At 36.6% G+C, this 16,942-nt stretch overlaps 1 long non-coding RNA gene across 1 annotated transcript in view; it reads left to right on the top strand.

The window, feature by feature from the left end:
- LOC109548545 (uncharacterized) overlaps positions 1-3,593 on the top strand; it is a 50,012-nt gene extending 46,419 nt beyond the window's left edge. Inside the window, exon 6 of the long non-coding RNA XR_012332168.1 lies at positions 1,656-3,593. This is a non-coding gene — a long non-coding RNA (uncharacterized lncRNA). The remainder of the gene's footprint in view (positions 1-1,655) is intronic.
- The last annotated feature ends 13,349 nt before the right edge of the window (positions 3,594-16,942 follow it).

Raw genomic sequence — 16,942 nt, 5'->3', positions numbered from 1 at the left:
AATCTTAGCTGGGAACATGATCAGTTTGTTTGCTTGGTACAATTCTTGTGTATTTTAGAAATGCTTTGAATACTTTCTCATACAGGTTTTATGTATTTCTTATCAGGTTAATTACCAGACATTTTTTGCTAGTGTCATGTATGTAATTTTTGGATTCATTATATGTTGTATTTGGTGGCTTTTATATGTACAAAAGCTATAAATTTGTGAATATTAATTTTAACATCCCTTAACTTACTGAATTTTTTGGTTAATTATCTTGGATTTGCAGTTACTTATTTTTTCTTAAAATAGTAATAATTTCATCTCCTCCTCCTTTCTAACTTCTATAGTTCTAATATCTTTTTCTTGTCCAACTGCATTGACTTATACCTCTAGTACAATGTTAACAGTACTGTAATATTAGTTACAGTAATTAGTATAGCTAATATCCTTGTGTTTTCCTAACTTTGTCAGGAATTTCTCCATTAAATATCATCTCAGCATCTGCAGAGATAATCATAGAATACACTAATACATTTCATTGATGGACTTCTTAATATTGAAATATCCTTGTTTCTCTAGAATGAACTCCTCTTGTTCCAGTTGTGTTACATTTTTTTGTGAGCTCCTTAATTCTATTTTTGATATTTTATTTTGACTTGTTTTTATTGATATACATAAGAAATATTTGTCTGTAGTTTTATGTTTTCCCAGCTTTACTGTCAATATTACATTCACTTCATTAAAAAAGTATTAGAAAGTTTTCTACATTTTCTATGCCCTGGAAAAAAATTCAATATAAATGGAATTAACTACTTCAATATTACTGAATTCCAATAATATTAGAATTAAAAGTTGCTAGAATTCTGCAATGAAACTGTCTGGATGTGATGCTTTTGGAAGACTACCTCTTTGACAACTGTATTTATGGAAATGTGTTTATTGTTTCTATCTCTTCTGAACCAGTTGCAAATGATGTTTTCTTAGAGAATTATCCTTTTTATCTAAGTTCACACGTTATTTGTATACAGTTTTTTAAACTCATAGTTTACTTTATTAATTTATGTGATTACTACTTATTTCTTACTCTTTATATTTGTGCATTATTATTTTGTGATTATACTAGTTTACTATTTAAATTTTTAATGAATTAGGTTGTTTATGTATTCTTTCTTAACTAATTCATTAAAATTTGTTTTTATATTTATTAGTTCATTTTTTCTGTTTTCATTCTTTCTTTCACTTCTATTTTCTAAATTTTGAAGTTTGAGACTTAGTTTGTATCCCCAAATTTTTATTTTTACTGATAAAAATTTTCAGCTCTAAGCTTCACTTTGATTAGGGCTTTCACTGTGTCTTATCATTCTTGTTTTTACCTTGTATTTCCCTTTGGACCAAGAGTTGTTAAAATAGACATTTTACATGTCAAGGAGGGAGAGCCTATTATTTTCTGATTTTGTAAAGATTTCTTGTTTTATTCCATGATGCTCAAAGAATTTTGTCTGTAATATTTCTAATCTTTTGGAATTTATTGAGGTCTTATTTTTTGAGGCCAAAAATACTTATAATTTTTTGAATGTACCATAGACACGTGCAAACAAATGTTCTCTGGTATTAGGGGACTGAGTCTGATATCTGTTCATCAGCTTTACCTTCTTGGTTATGTCATTTAGGCCGGGTGTCAGACCTGTGTCTCTGAGGTGGGACAGCCGAGTTCAGGACACTGGTCCACCAGAGACCTTCCAGCTCCATGTAATATCAAACGGCGAAAGCTCTCCCAGAGATCTCCAACTCAACGCTAAGACGCAGCTCCACTCAAACACCAGCAAGCTACAGTGGCAGATACCCTATGCCAAACAACTAGTAAAACAGGAACACAACCCCAGCCATCAACAGAGAGGCTGCCTAATATCATAATAAGCGCACAGACACCCCAAAACACACCACAAGACGGGGACCTGCCCACCAGAAAGACAAGATCCAGCCTCATCCACCAGAATGCAGGCACCAGTCCCCTCCACCAGGAAGCCTACACAACCCACTGAACCAAGCTTACCAACTGGAGGCAGACACTAAAAACAATGGGAAGTACGAACCAGCAGCCTGTGAAAAGGAGATCTCAAACACAGTAAGTTAAGCAAAATGAGACAACAGAGAAACATACAGCAGATGAGGGAGCAAGGTAAAAACCCACCAGGCCAGACAAATGAAGAGGAAATAGGCAGTCTACATGGAAAAGAATTCAGAGTAATGATAGTAAAGATGATCCAAAATCTTGGAAATAGAATGGAGAAAATACAAGAAACGTTTAACAAGGACCTAGAAGAACTAAAGAGCAAAAAAACAATGATGAATAATACAATAACTGAAATTAAAAATTCTCTAGAAGGAATTAATAGCAGAATAACTGAGGCAGAAGAATGGATAAGTGACCTGGAAGATAAAATAGTGGAAATAACTACCACAGAGAAGAATAAAGAAAAAAGAATGAAAAGAATTGAGGACAGTCTCAGAGACCTCTGGGACAACATTAAATGCACCAACGTTCGAACTATAGGGGTCCCAGAAGAAAAAGAGAAAAACAAAGGAACTGAGAAAATATTTGAAGAGAGGTTAACAGCTGACCTATCAGCAGAAACTCTGCAAGCCAGAAGGGAGTGGATATCTCTTTGGGATAGTGATTTTATTTCCTTCAAATATATACACAGAAGTAGAACTGCTGGATCATATGATAGTTCTGTTTTTAATTTTTTGAGGAATCTCCATAGAGTTTTCTTTAGTGGCTGCACCAATTTACTTTCCAACCAATAGTGCACAAATGTTTGCCTTTCTCCATATCCTCACCAGCGGTTGTTATCTCTTGTCTCTTTGATGATACCAATTCTGACAGGTGTAAGATGGTATCTTACTGTGGTATTGACTTGCATTTCCCTAATGAGTAGTGATATTGAACAACTTTTCTCACTGTTGTGGCCTGCCTCGCTGCGGAGCACAGGCTCCGGACGCGCAGGCTCAGCGGCCGTGGCTCACGGGCCCAGCCGCTCTGCGGCATGTGGGATCTTCCCGGACCGGGGCACGAACCCGTGTCCCCTGCATCGGCAGGCGGATTCTCAACCACTGCGCCACCAGGGAAGCCCTGAAAGTATTTTTATAGATAAGTTAATTCCATTTATTGTTATAGATGGACTAGATATGTGTGTATTTTCTTAATTCTCAAGAGCAATGTTTTCTTCAGTTGTATCCATTGTTATAATTTCTTTAATGCTCCTCGTCTTGTTAGTGTTTAAATTTTATTACTGTGACAGTTTGTCATGTCAACTATGATAACAGTTTTTATCAAAGTCAAACATTTTAATGTCAGGATTGCATCTGTGATTTTGATTAATGTTGAAATTAAAATCTATGATTCGGATCATCTTTCTAGTTATGTATCTAAGGAAAAATATTTCAAAATTGACTTTAATTTATAATTAAATTCTCTTTGATTCTGTCAACATTGAATGACTGTGATATTTTGTTTCATCTTTTAAGGGAAGTCATCTATTGCTGCTGTAAGAGCCTCATTTTTGCAAAATACGGACTTCAAACTATAAATTTGAACATGGGGTATTCCTGCTCAGAATATGTATCATCCACTACTAAGAGACATATTATATAAATAGAAAGCTTACTCTACAAATTTTATGAAAAACAAGTTGATATTTGAATTCAGTATCTCTAATGTCTTTTTACTTTTCTCTCTACTTCTAAAAACACCAATCTCCTCTTCTGACCACACTCTTCCCAGTCATTATGCTGATCCCAGTCTGCCCACAATGCCCCACCTTGATGATCCATTTGACTTTTTATTAAAATTTTCCATTCCACTATTCCAGTCCTAGCCCTCCCACTAAGGTAAAACTGGGTGTTTGGGAATCAGCATCTTACTTCTAGCAAATAATACATTTGCCTTTTATAACAGATTTTATAGGACTGAATTAACCTAGAGAACTCATTTCCTTGGAATGATTTTTTTTTTGGTGATGATTTTTCTTTTAATATAATGTATGCACCTGTAAAAGCTTCAGGAAGTACTGAACACTACAAAAGAAAAGCAAGAGAAAGAGGACAGAAATTTCAGGCAGGCATGTTAGGAGAGATGTAGAAATAAACAGGATTTTTGGCATCCCTAGTCACTTTATACCAATCAAATGGAATTTAGATTAGATTGAAACTCTATCAATATATTCATTCATCCAGAAATGTTTACTGAGCCTCTACTTGAATGTTATGTATTGTGATAAATATGGACAATATAATGGCATATGGCACAATCCCCATCTAGCACAGAATACAGCGGTTGCCTATCATACAGGTTGGTACATTCTAAGAGTCAAGGGGGCACAGGGCCTTACTGTAAAACTACATGGTGGGGACACTGAAACTGCAAATTCAACTGTGAGAAAGCAGAAGTGTGTAAATAATGAATACACAGCCACAGTGTGGAATGGAAATGGAAATTTTAAGAGAGCTGAGGTTGGAAAAGTGAAAGAAGGTATAACTTGTATGTCCTGCCAAGGAATTTGATTTTTATGCTTAAGACAGTGGAGGACTATGGATGCATTGTAAGCAGGTCAGTGACATGCTTTTCTACAAATACAGCAAAGCAGGGAAGAAGAATTGATGGATGACACTTAACTGCCTTATTCTACTTCAAGTCTGTTATGCAAACTTCAAGATCCATTCTTACTTAAAAATGGTTAACTCTTAACGGTTAGTTCAAAAGGTAATAGCATTTTCAGAATACGAAATTCTTCACAAATGGTCCTTTAACCTTGTCCTTAGCAGAAGGTAATATCACTTCAGCCCAGAAACTCTCCTTATCAGACATCTTTTACTCTAACTCTGGAGGTTTTTTCCACTTCCTCTTGTCCAAACCATTTTTATTATCTTAAGATGAAGTTTCTAACATAAACATTTTTGTTGCCTCCACAGTAATTGTCTTTTATTTGCTATCTACTGGCACCTTGAGTATTTGTAGTGTATAAGAGTAGTTGTCAATTACTCAGTCTTTTATGTCAGGTTTTCTTTTGACCCTCCAAGCTTGGTTCACAAGAATAGAAACAAAACAAAATAAACAAACAAGCAAAAACAGAAGTCAGTGGAGTATTGTTCAGTCAGAAGCAGTATTGTTCTCTTTCAAACACTGAGACTTTATCAAGTCCCTTGGCCTTTATGGATCTTAGTTATCTTAGTTCCTTCATACACAAAACCAGGGGGTTGGTCTCTATCAGTTCCAGCTCTGTAACTTAGAGCTTTAGGACTCCCAGGGATGCCTCAAGTGTCTCTTAAAAAGATGTGATCAGGAAAGCAGATCTCTCTTTTCACCTTTTACTTCAAACTGAGCAGCTATTCTTATATCTGTCTTACATATTAGATATTTATATAGGATGTCTTTTGAAAAACAGGGCGATCAACTAAAAAGAATTTGAAAATAACTGATCTACATAATTCCCTAAGGTCCATTTCAGCTCTCACATTTTATCCTCTCTATTTCTTCTTGTTTTTTTTATCTCCAGTTTCTATATGTTGGCAGTATATATCAGAACGTTGTGTCAGAGATATAGCAAATGATTCAGTAAATGCCTTTTAAGAAAAGAATGGACAAATGCATTAATTGGTTTGTTAATCCAGTCACTAATATTTACAGATAACAATTAAGTCCCAGCCACTCTTCAGGATAATGGAGACAGAATGTTCAAAACTCAGACAAATACTTGCCTTCTTGGAATGAACAGTCAGCTGAATCAATGCATTAAGCAACAATTGTTGGACACCTAATATATTGCAGGTATTTTGTTAAATCCTAGTTATGTCAAGATCTGTAGGACCCCGTTTTTTTCTTGAAGATTTTATAGCCTGCTAAGAGGAAAAGAGTCAATAGATTATTGCCATAAAAAGTTGGTAAGTATATTATAGAATTATGATGCAAGTACCATGAGTATTCAGGAAAAAAAGGAAGTAGTAAAACAGATTTCACAAAGACACGTATAAACTGAGTTCTAAAGAATGAAAGAAACTGTGCTGCATGGAGCAAATCTAAACATGATGGCTGTAGGAAAGTACATACAGGGGGCACAGAAAGAAGACAAACTTGGGAGCGCTAGGTAACCGAGGAATTTGGTGTGGCTGAACCGCTCAGTACTTTGGTGACTGGACATCAAGAAAGAAAGGCTGCAGAGTCATTTTCCTTCAGATTAGAAATGTTCTTTTATGTTATTGTAAAGCTTTATTGCTTCACAATTTAGGGAATGGAGACGCCACAGAGATTTTTAAGGGGCAATTTGACAGGATAGATTTGTCTCCTAAAAAAAAAAGACAACATGGGGCTTCCCTGGTGGCGCAGTGGTTGAGAGTCCGCCTGCCGATGCAGGGGACGCGGGTTCGTGCCCCGGTCCGGGAAGATCCCACATGCCACGGAGTGGCTGGGCCTGTGAGCCATGGCCGCTGAGCCTGCGCGTCCGGAGCCTGTGCTCCGCAACGGGAGAGGCCACAACAGTGAGAGGCCTGCGTACTGCAAAAAAAACCAAAAGACAACATGGATGTGGCATATGAAAGATGGGCTGGAATAAGGAGGATGCAATGAGGAGAGGAACAAGAAAGAGGATGCTGCCATAGGTCAGAGAGAAGGTGAAGAGAGCCTGAGGGATGAAGACAGTGATCAGATTGGAGAGAATACCTCAAGTTGAGTCAGAAGGATCTGTTGACTGGAAATAATGTAGAAAGCTAGCGTAGGAAAATGTGAGAGATTATTCTCTTTCTATTCCATTAAAGATGAAAAAGCATTCTTTAAAAACTCTTATTTCTCACAAAACATGACTAGCAACTGTTATCTCTCTCAGGTAAATATATAGTCAGCCCATTTGTGAAGGCTAATGGATAGCTTAATTAAGGCCGGACAAGAGTCTCTAGGATAAGAGATAAAGGGCAATTCCCATTTAACAGTCCCCCTTAGATGGGATGACACAGGCATTATTAATAATTTCTCCAGGCATTCCCCATCCTAATGAAGAATTAACACAGGAGCTCACCTTATCACTTGGAACATCTTGCCCGATAGTACAATCCGGAGTCTATTTTTGCTTAGTCAAAAAGCCTGACAGTTAGCTGTGGCAGGCTATTAATCTTTGTGTTGACTTAGAGTACAATATCAGAGTTGTAATTTGGCTGGGGGTTTGTCAGGACGGATTGTTTTCTGAGATAGCAGATGGTTTGGAAATCATCTGCCAGGACAGGCCAAACTGACTAGAATTTCAATTGTCTGTTCCAGGAGTGATGATGAGAAAGGCACATGCAGCAAATTAACTCTGGTTTAACTGAAAATGACAACGTATCTCATGGTCAGAGCACAAACAGGTTACAAGAAGGAAGGAAAAATGAAAGGCAAGTGGGAAGTTCCTAATTAACTCCAATCTACTTCAAGTAAATTTCCCTAACTCAATGTTATTACATGGATGAGGAAAGTTGATGTATGCATTTCAAGGCTTGATTTTATAATTTTGCTCTTGAAGAATGAGATAATCAAACAACAGAAGGAGTATATTAACTAGGGACCTGGATTACAGTGATTCAGAGCGAGGTATCAGGTAATTGAATCTAGTCAGTTTATTCAGAGTAGGATGCAAATAGGTAATTTGGACATCTTTAATGAGCTCTGCCGAGTTAAAAGCCTCATGAAATTTTTGTAAATATGCCGTGTGCTTTAATACAGTCTGAGAGTAGAAGGTAGTTTACAGTGATTTCAGACTTCTATTTGGCCATTATTATTATTATAGTTTTTAAAATGTTTCCCCTGACATCCTTCCTGTGTAAATGAATATGTCCCAGGGGCACTCCAGTAAATGAGATGAACTAATGTAAAATAATAAATAATTCATGTCCTTGGAAGCCACTGAGACTTTGCTCATGTTTTTATAGAAACCAAACCACCTTGTGTTGCAGGAAAAAAAAAAGGTATCCACATATGAAAATATCTCAAGTATTATCTTTTAAGTCTAAATGTGTGCTCAATCAGGAAAAAAAAGGAAAGGGAACATATTAAAAGAATATAACAAGAACGACTTTATAACTGTAAAGATAACTAATAGGATTTTGATTTGATACTGTTCGTTTTGTTTCATTTGGAGCTCATTTCATTGCCTTTGCCATCATTTCTATGGTTCTGAATTAGACTGGAGTGAGATTAAAAGATGAGGAGGTCAAGTGAGATGTGGAGGGGAGACTGGAACAAAAGAGGTGACACAGGAGTAGAAGGCAGTATGAAATGAATAAGGGCCTGGGATATTTATGTTCCAAGTTCTGCCCCTGTCAAAGTCTGATTGTACGCTTGTTATATAAAATTCTCAAGGTCACTCTTTTCTCATCTGTAAAATGTAATAATAATATAAGCCTTGGGCTTCCCCAGTGGCACAGTTGTTGAGAGTCCACCTGCCGATGCAGGGGACGCAGGTTCGTGCCCCGGTCCGGGAGGATCCCACATGCCGCGGAGCGGCTGGGCCCGTGAGCCATGGCCGCTGAGCCTGCGCGTCCGGAGCCTGTGCTCCGCAACAGGAGAGGCCACAACAGTGAGAGGCCTGCGTACCGCAAAAAAAAAAAATAAATAAATAAATAATAATATAAGCCTTACAGGACTATTATAAAAATTAAATCAGATAATATTAATAAGCAGATTAAAGTGCCTGGTACAGAGAAGGCACACAAAATTTTGAACCCACCTGACCATTCTGTTCTGGGAAAGGACCTCATACTGCTAGCTTTCTCTAAAAGGGAATTTCTAGATGTCCCCTCAATAATAACAGGGAGACAGTAAACTGGGGTTATGAGTTAATTTGGAAGACCAAGTTCTCTGTTTTTTTTTAGTTTATTTATTTTTGGCTGCGTTGGGTCTTCGTTGCTGTACGTGGGCTTTCTCTAGTTGCAGCGAGCAGGGACTACTCTTCGTTGCCGTGTGCAGGCTTCTCATTGCGGTGTCTTGTTGCAGAGCATGGGCCATAGGCATGCGGGCTTCAGTAGTTGTGGAGTGTGGGCTCAGTAGTTGTGGCCTGCAGGCTCTAGAATGCAGGCTCAGTAGTTGTGGCACACGAGCTTAGCTGCTCCGTGGAATGTGGGATCTTCCCGGACCAGGGCTCGAACCCGTGTCCCCTACATTGGCAGGTGGTTTCTTAACCACTGTGCCACCAGGGAAGCCCCAAGTTCTTGGTCTTAAATTCCAACTCCACCACTTACTGGTAATGTGTTAACTAGTTATTTAGACTTAGTTTCCTCATCTATATAATAAGGATAATATTAGTATTCAACTTATTGAAGGTTTGCAAGAATTAGATGAAATAATCTGCATTAAGTACAGGTCTAAACATGTGGCAAAGACTCTCAAAATGTTACCTCTGAGTACCTGTTGATTAGCTCCACATAACTATAGCCATGAAAATTTTATCTATGATAAGGGACAAACATAATGATTTTCCTCTCTTGCATAGCACCATGCTATGAAAATGTAATAAAACTAGAATTTTCAACATAAATGTTGCTTAAACATGGTTTGTTCCAAGGAACTCTTGCCTTTTAAGCAAATAATTCTGAGCCATTTCAGTCATTCTTTCAGAAAAAAAGACTTAAAGATATTAGTACTTCTACTTCCAATATTTGGAAACATTGGAGATTAAAAGTGATCAAGGATAATCAACTCTTTAAATAAGGAAACTGTACCAGGTGAGTTTGCATTTGTGCAGCTTCTCTCCTATGGGCCCAACCCCAGTCCACACTGTGTGGGATGGCTGAAACGCAAACACAGACCATAGTCTCAGCGGCTTGATGAATCACAGAATAGAATCTGGAACTGCCAGAGTGGCTAGAAAATAAGAGAGGAAGTGAAGAAGGGCCCACAATACTGCAAGAATTCTGCCCCAGTTCTGGGCTGAACCATGAACTTTGAATGCACAAGGGAGATATCAAGGAGCCTGACTGAAGGCTGAGGGAAGTGAACCAATGTTTCAACCATCATATTACAGCAGGGGTTGCAAATTCAGAGTTTGGTTGCAGCCAAAGTTAACTACTTGCTAAACTAAAAATCATTCTTCTTCAGAGGAAGAGATCAGAATACAAAGTATCCATGATGCATCATATACAATACTCATAATATAATTAAAAATCACTAGTTATGGTTTAAAAAAAATGTGGCCCATAGTCATGAAAAAGAGTAGTCCGTGAAAACGGACGCTAACATGTTGGAATACTAGATGAGGAGTTTAAGTAGCTAATATAGATATGCTAGAGGATCGACTTAAAGAAGAAATGGTCAAAATGAATGAAAAATGGGAAATCTCAGCAGATAAATGAAAACTATTTAAAATGAATAAATGGAAATTCTAGAACTAAAATGTACAATATCTGAAATGAAAATGTCAGTTAACTTGAAGACATATCAAAAGAATTAGCCAAGCTGAAGCACAGAGATAAGAAATTAAGAACAAAACCTCACTATGTGGGAAAATAAGCTGATACACATCAGTAACTGAAGTTGCACAAGGAAAAGAAGAGAGACAAAAGGGCAGAAAAACATTTAAAGAAATAACAATCAAAATTGTCCCCAATCTGATGATAAAAAAAACTTATAGATCCAAAAGTTTTAGTAAACCCCAAGCAAATTAAAACCAAAACAGGAATTATCCATGTAATGATTAATTTTCTGTCAACTTGACTGTATCATAGGGTGCCCAGATGAAACATTACTTGTGGGTGTGTCTGTGAGGGCGTTTCTAGAGAAGATTAGCATTTGAATTGGTAGGCTAAGAAAGTCCATTGCCCTCCTCAAAGTGGCTGGGTATCATCTAACCCACTGAGGTCCCAAACAGAACAAAAAGCAGAGGAAGGAGGAACTCAGATTGTTTCACTGTGAATTCCATAGTACATTTCAAAAACAATGCCAATCTTACTAGAATTCCTTCAAGAAAGAGAAGAGGAGAGAACACTTCCAACTTCTTTAAGTAGGCCAGGAAACCCTGACACAAAATTGACAAAGACATTACCAAGACCTAAAATGAATGACCAATATCATGTAACATAGGTGAAAAAATTGTAAAAAGGTATTAGCAAGTTTAATCCGGCAATATATAAAAAGGTTATTTACTAAACGGTTTCTATATGAGGAAAGTAAACATTAGTCAAACATTCCAATCAATCAATCAATATAGTAATTCGCTATATTAACTAAATTTTAAAAAGTAAAGCATAGTTAATTCACATAGATGTAGAAAGATATAGAAGAAGCATTTGGCAAAATTCAACAGCCATCTATTTTAAAAACTCTTATTGAACTATGAATAAGAAGCAACTTCTTCAATCCAGTATAAAACATTTATAAAAAACAAAACAAAACAAACAAAACAAAGATCCTATATACCACATGGTCAAAGGCTAAAAACTTCCCTTCTAAGATCAGGAAAAAGAAAAAGATATCTGCTCTCGCCGCTTCAATTCAAAATTTTACTAGTGGATATAACCACAATGGCAAGGCAATTAAAAGGCATGAAAACTGAAAAGGAAGAAGTAAAACTTGTTTATTTGTAGATGTCATAATTGTTTGCATTCAAAATCTTAAAGAATCCACAAAACAATGACTAGAACTAAAAAGTGAATTTAGCAAGGTCACAGAATATGAATTTGAGACAAAATTCAATTATATTTCTACATTCTAATAGAAACAATGGGAAAAGGAAAATTAAAGCTATATATATTCTGTTATAATAAATAAAACCCCACATTTCATCAAAAACTAAAATGAGAAAAAAAACTTAATAAAATATTATAAGATCTCTACATTAAAAACCAAAAAGTAATGCCGAGAGAAATTAAAGAAAACCTAAATAAATAGAGATAAGCTATGTTCTGAAAGTAGAAGCCTCAATACTGTTGTCAGCTTTCCTAAACAGCAGCAGCTTTCAAACTTGTTTGTTTCAGAACTCTAAAACAGCCTTAAATTATTGAGGATATCTAAGAACTTTATTTTTTGTAAGTTACATCCACTAATATATACAGTATCATAAACCAAAACTGAGAAACATTAGAATTCTAATTTAATAATTTATTTTAAAATAGCAATCCATTACGTCATATAAGCATGTTTATAAAAAAAATAGCTACATTCTCCAAAACAGAAAAAAAAATTTAGAAGAGTGACACTATTTTACATTCCTTGCAAATCTATCTGGCTTAATAAAAGCAGCTCCTGGTACATCTAAGACGGCAGTTTTACATTTAGGTGAGTGTGACATGTTATTTTGCTTAAAGTATATGAAGAAATGCTGGCCTCACACAAATATGTAGCTGGATAAAGGGGGAGTATTTAAATACCATTTTCAGACAACTGTGGATAGTCTTCTTTGGTACTATATCAAAATTTGCCAAGACAATTGAAGAAGCAATTACAGTACATTCTGACAGTGGCTATTGTTAACGGAAATGCACAGTCCTCTATGGCACATAGAGAGAGCCACTAATTAGGGCTTGGATATCAGAGAAGACATTCCGCAAGAAATGATGGCTAAGCTGAGGGTTACAGAAATGTGAGTTAATGAGGTTTAAAGAAAGTGTGTTCTGGGAAGGGTAAATAGTCAAGAAAGGACATGGTAAGTTCACAGAATCAAAGAAGACTCATTATGACCTCAGCTTAGTGGTTACATTGAGTGTTGAGAGGGATAGAAGAATGTTGAGGGCCAAAGACAAAATGAAGAGGTAATCAAGATCTTGAATATGAAGGCTGTTTCTAAGTCAGGCCAATAACTTTGGACGTTTCTATAGAGATAATGAGAATTTACTGAGGGATTTAAGCAGAAGAGTGACAGCTCATGAAAGCTAAAAGTTTAAAGACAGATTGACTGGTCAGCTGCGTGAACACAGTAAAGAGGTCCAATAATAAAAAAGTCTTGAATGCATACATTGATTTTGGACATAACAATATTATTTGGGACTTAACTGAGGAAGAAAATGGAAGATGAGGGTACATTGCAGTGAGCTAAGGAATGAATGGGAAGTGAAGATGTCGAGGGTAGGCTCAGCTTTCAATAAGCTTATCTGGGAGCCAAAAGGTCAGTAATTAGAGGTGACAAAAGCAGGAAGAGACTGAGGGTAAGAAGCCAGTATACTGAGAAACATCAAAGCTAAGGATCTGGAAAAGAACATAAGATGTACCTTGCTTGCAGAGGTATGTCAGACCTGCTCTGATAAAGGTAAAGCTTAATTGCTATTTATGCATTAATTATTTTCAAAATCATTTTCCCTACTATTTTTTAAACAGCTCTGAAATAGGTCGTCATAATTCCCTCATTTTGTTTTGTCAACTTTTACCTCCCAGAACGTGAAAAAGTAGATCATGGTTCAAATACTAAATAAATCATTTAAAAGCACAAATCAGTGGTGTCTGAAATCATGAGCTTATATTTTATGTCAAAATTGGGGCGCATTAACAACTATCAATTTATTTGAAGGATGAAATCTAACCCTCAGGCATGATATATATCACCTATTTGTTTACTTCTGCTAAGGGGTCTTGGGCTTCTTGTACCTGTGGACTTGTAATATATAAACTCAGTTGGTTACAAGCTCCAGAGTAGTGGATTTTAGTATAGTTTAAATGGATAAAAACACTTGGAATCAGTTTATCACATAGAATCAAGAGATCTTTAATACCATTACCCTGCCTGAAACTGATGTGAAATTTGGTCTATGATCTGTTTCACAATTTGGGGCTACTGAAAAGATTTTTTGTCACTGACAAATCTTCCTGCTAGAACAGTTAGGTGAGGAATTCAAGCTTACTGGCTGAATGGTCCTTGATAACCAAATATAGTTGATGAAATCCACTTGGGTTTATCTGTTGGTAACTCAGGGGCCTTAGGATGACTATAGTTTAAACAGTCATTTCTCTTCTGCACTTTTCTGGTATGAACAGATAGATTTATTTCAGAAATCTTGAAGCTATAATAACTGAAGGAATTGCCACAGAAACAAGGTAGGACCATCAGGACATCAGGGGTGAGATAAATATTTCAAGACGTGTACGTACTGGTGAAAACTGCCCAAAGCTCATAAAAATTCTGTATGTTTTGATCCAGGTGTATGTGTTAGTATATGATAAAATATTTAAATAGATTCTGCATTGGGGTCATTTGTTCTTAGCAAGAAGTGATTGTATCAATATGAGCTGTTACTGAATGCACCTCAAAAAATGAATACCAGCATATAAAAAAAAAACAGCAGGAAATGAGTTTTCAAGATTTGATGAAAGGGATCATGTTATGCATGGGTCAATGGTGGTAGCACAACTGTATTTGGTAGGTATCTAATTTGGGTGCTCTTTACATTGGTAATTATATATTTCAGACTATTTGTTTTTAAAAGTCTGATTTCCTGATGAACTCATCACTCACTGCCGTGAGATGCTTCCCCACTTACCCATAACCAGAAAGGGGAGAGAAGATCATCATGTAATTACTCTAATAACTATAGATTTCTAAATATTAGTTCTGTATCTAAAATGCTCAAATAACAATGATGGAAATATTGTGCATGTGACTCTGAAAAGATTTATTTCCCAAGCTTCCATGTTGTAGGAGATAACTGTTACATTCTAATCTCTGTTTCTTTCATGTAATGTTATTCTTATGTTGAATAGTACAAAGGACCTTAAGCCCTTTGTGCAGATGTATATTTTCTTGGCTCAAGCCCTCACCCAGACTCTGGAAACTTCAATTTAGTGGACAATATATGTCTCCCCAATGGTAAGCACCCTGTTTCCAAAGAAACAATAAGATTTTAGTAACGGCAATCAGGCAATATTATAGTCTAAATATGACCAGACCCGACTGCACAACCTCACAGCAACTTTGGAGCATAACTCAATATTTCACTTCATTCTTCAAACAAAAAATGTTTTTCAAAATGTATTAGTAAGAATTAGAAAGTTTACTTTCTGAAAAGGGAGATAGAGGTTTTATATCACGTATTAAATAAAATCACCCAATAAAATCCCACCTAGACATCTTTATGTCTCTTTTATTCCATCACCCATGCACCACTGTGTCTTCTCTTTTTGCCTTCATTGATCCTCTCCTTCTCCCAGCCTCTACTTACCCCCACCCACCATCATCTAAAACTGCATTGATTTATAGGATAACTACTAACTGTACATGGACATTTAAATTTGTTGTATTAAATTAAATGAAGAATTCAGATTCTCCAGTACACTAGCCACATTTTAAGTGCTCAGTAGAGTTGTGCGGCCAGTGGCTACCATACTGGACAGCACAGATAAAGAACATTCCCTTTATTACAGAAATTTTTATTGGCCAGCAATTAAACTCAGCAATTAAACTCAGATCCAAGCTTAATACGTCATTTTTCGGAAAAAAAAAAAATAGAAGAAGAATGAAGAGTCGTCCATGTTGCTCACTTACCTTTTACTCTTGGTAGGAAGAGCTTCTTCGTCCAAAAAAAAAAAAAAAAATAGAAGAAGAATGAAGAGTCGTCCATGTTGCTCACTTACCTTTTACTCTTGGTAGGAAGAGCTTCTTTATCCAGCAGGAACTTGATAGCAACATAGTCTCAAATATACTTTCTTCTCTTCTAGGAAAGAAAAAAGAGACAGAAAGAGGGTAAGGAGGAAAAGTTACAAGCTGTATCTTCATTCAAACCAGGGGAGAGAACATTTGAAAATTCCAAATTGTATGTACCAGCAAAAGCAAATAAAACCAGCAAAATTTGCATGGAAAACTACAGCAGCCTGATAGGTAAAGAAGAGAGGATAAAGGAGGACTAGCAAGGGCAGATCTCAGAAATGACCAGCAAATGTTAACTTCTAGAAAGAAAAACCCCCTATTAAATAGAAACTGCTGTGATAAGGCAGATTTCTAACGGGGCACAATTACTGTGGCTGCTGTGACATAAGGTAGTGAAAGTCCCCTGGGAGCCTGTCAGTGGCAGATCTAAGAAAGCACCATCTTTCAAAAGAGAAGAGGACGCTTTGGAAGGCAGAGCCTGTGCTCTTGGTAGCAGCGTTTAGTGAAGGAACCATGGTCTCAGGCTAGGTCTGAGAGGCAGAGCAGGCATGGCTACACAGAGGGGTCATATTTAATCAAACACTCCATCTCTTTAGCCCCACACTCCTGGAAAACTCCTACTTCCACTCCAACTGAAGTGTCCTGCTAATACCTTGCATGGAAAATTCAGTTTGTTCAAATCTGAACAAAAACAACAGCAACAAAATGACCCAGCATACTGCTAGAAGTTGAATTGTGTCTCCCAAAAAGATATGTTGTAATGCTAACCCCCCAGTACCTCCGAATATGACCTTATTTGGAAATAAGGTCATTGCAGATGTAATTAAGATATCAAGATGAGGTCATATTGGAGTAGGGTGTACTCTTAATGCAATATGACTTGTGTCCTTATAAGAAAAGAAGAGACACAGAGACACAAGAGGAGAATGCCTTGTGACGATGGAGGCAGAGATTGAAGTGCTGCAGCTGTAAGTCAAGGAAGGTTAAAGATTGCCAGCAAACCATTAAAAGCTAAGGATTCTTGCCTACAGTTTTCAGAGGGAGCATCGCCAATCAGACATTTTGATTTTGGACTTCTAGTCTCCAGAACTATGAGACAATAAACTTCTATTATTTTAAGCCATCACTTTGTGGTACTTTTTTATGATAACCCTAGGAAATTGATACAAGCTTTTCAAAGATACTATAAAAACAGGGAATGCTTTATTTTGAAAGAAAATGCCCAGAAAAAAATGTCTCAAAAAGATAAAGTGACAATACAACCTTTCACCACAATTAAAGAAAGAATTACAGCCATGAAGGAAATACAAGGGCTCAGGAAGATATGACTGGATAAGAGAAGCTGGATATCTAGACATACGGTGATAAAG

The sequence above is a fragment of the Tursiops truncatus genome, chromosome 5, assembly GCF_011762595.2.
Source record: "Tursiops truncatus isolate mTurTru1 chromosome 5, mTurTru1.mat.Y, whole genome shotgun sequence".
In the NCBI taxonomy this organism is placed as follows: domain Eukaryota; kingdom Metazoa; phylum Chordata; class Mammalia; order Artiodactyla; family Delphinidae; genus Tursiops; species Tursiops truncatus.
This window is presented reverse-complemented; position numbering and strand designations above follow the sequence as displayed.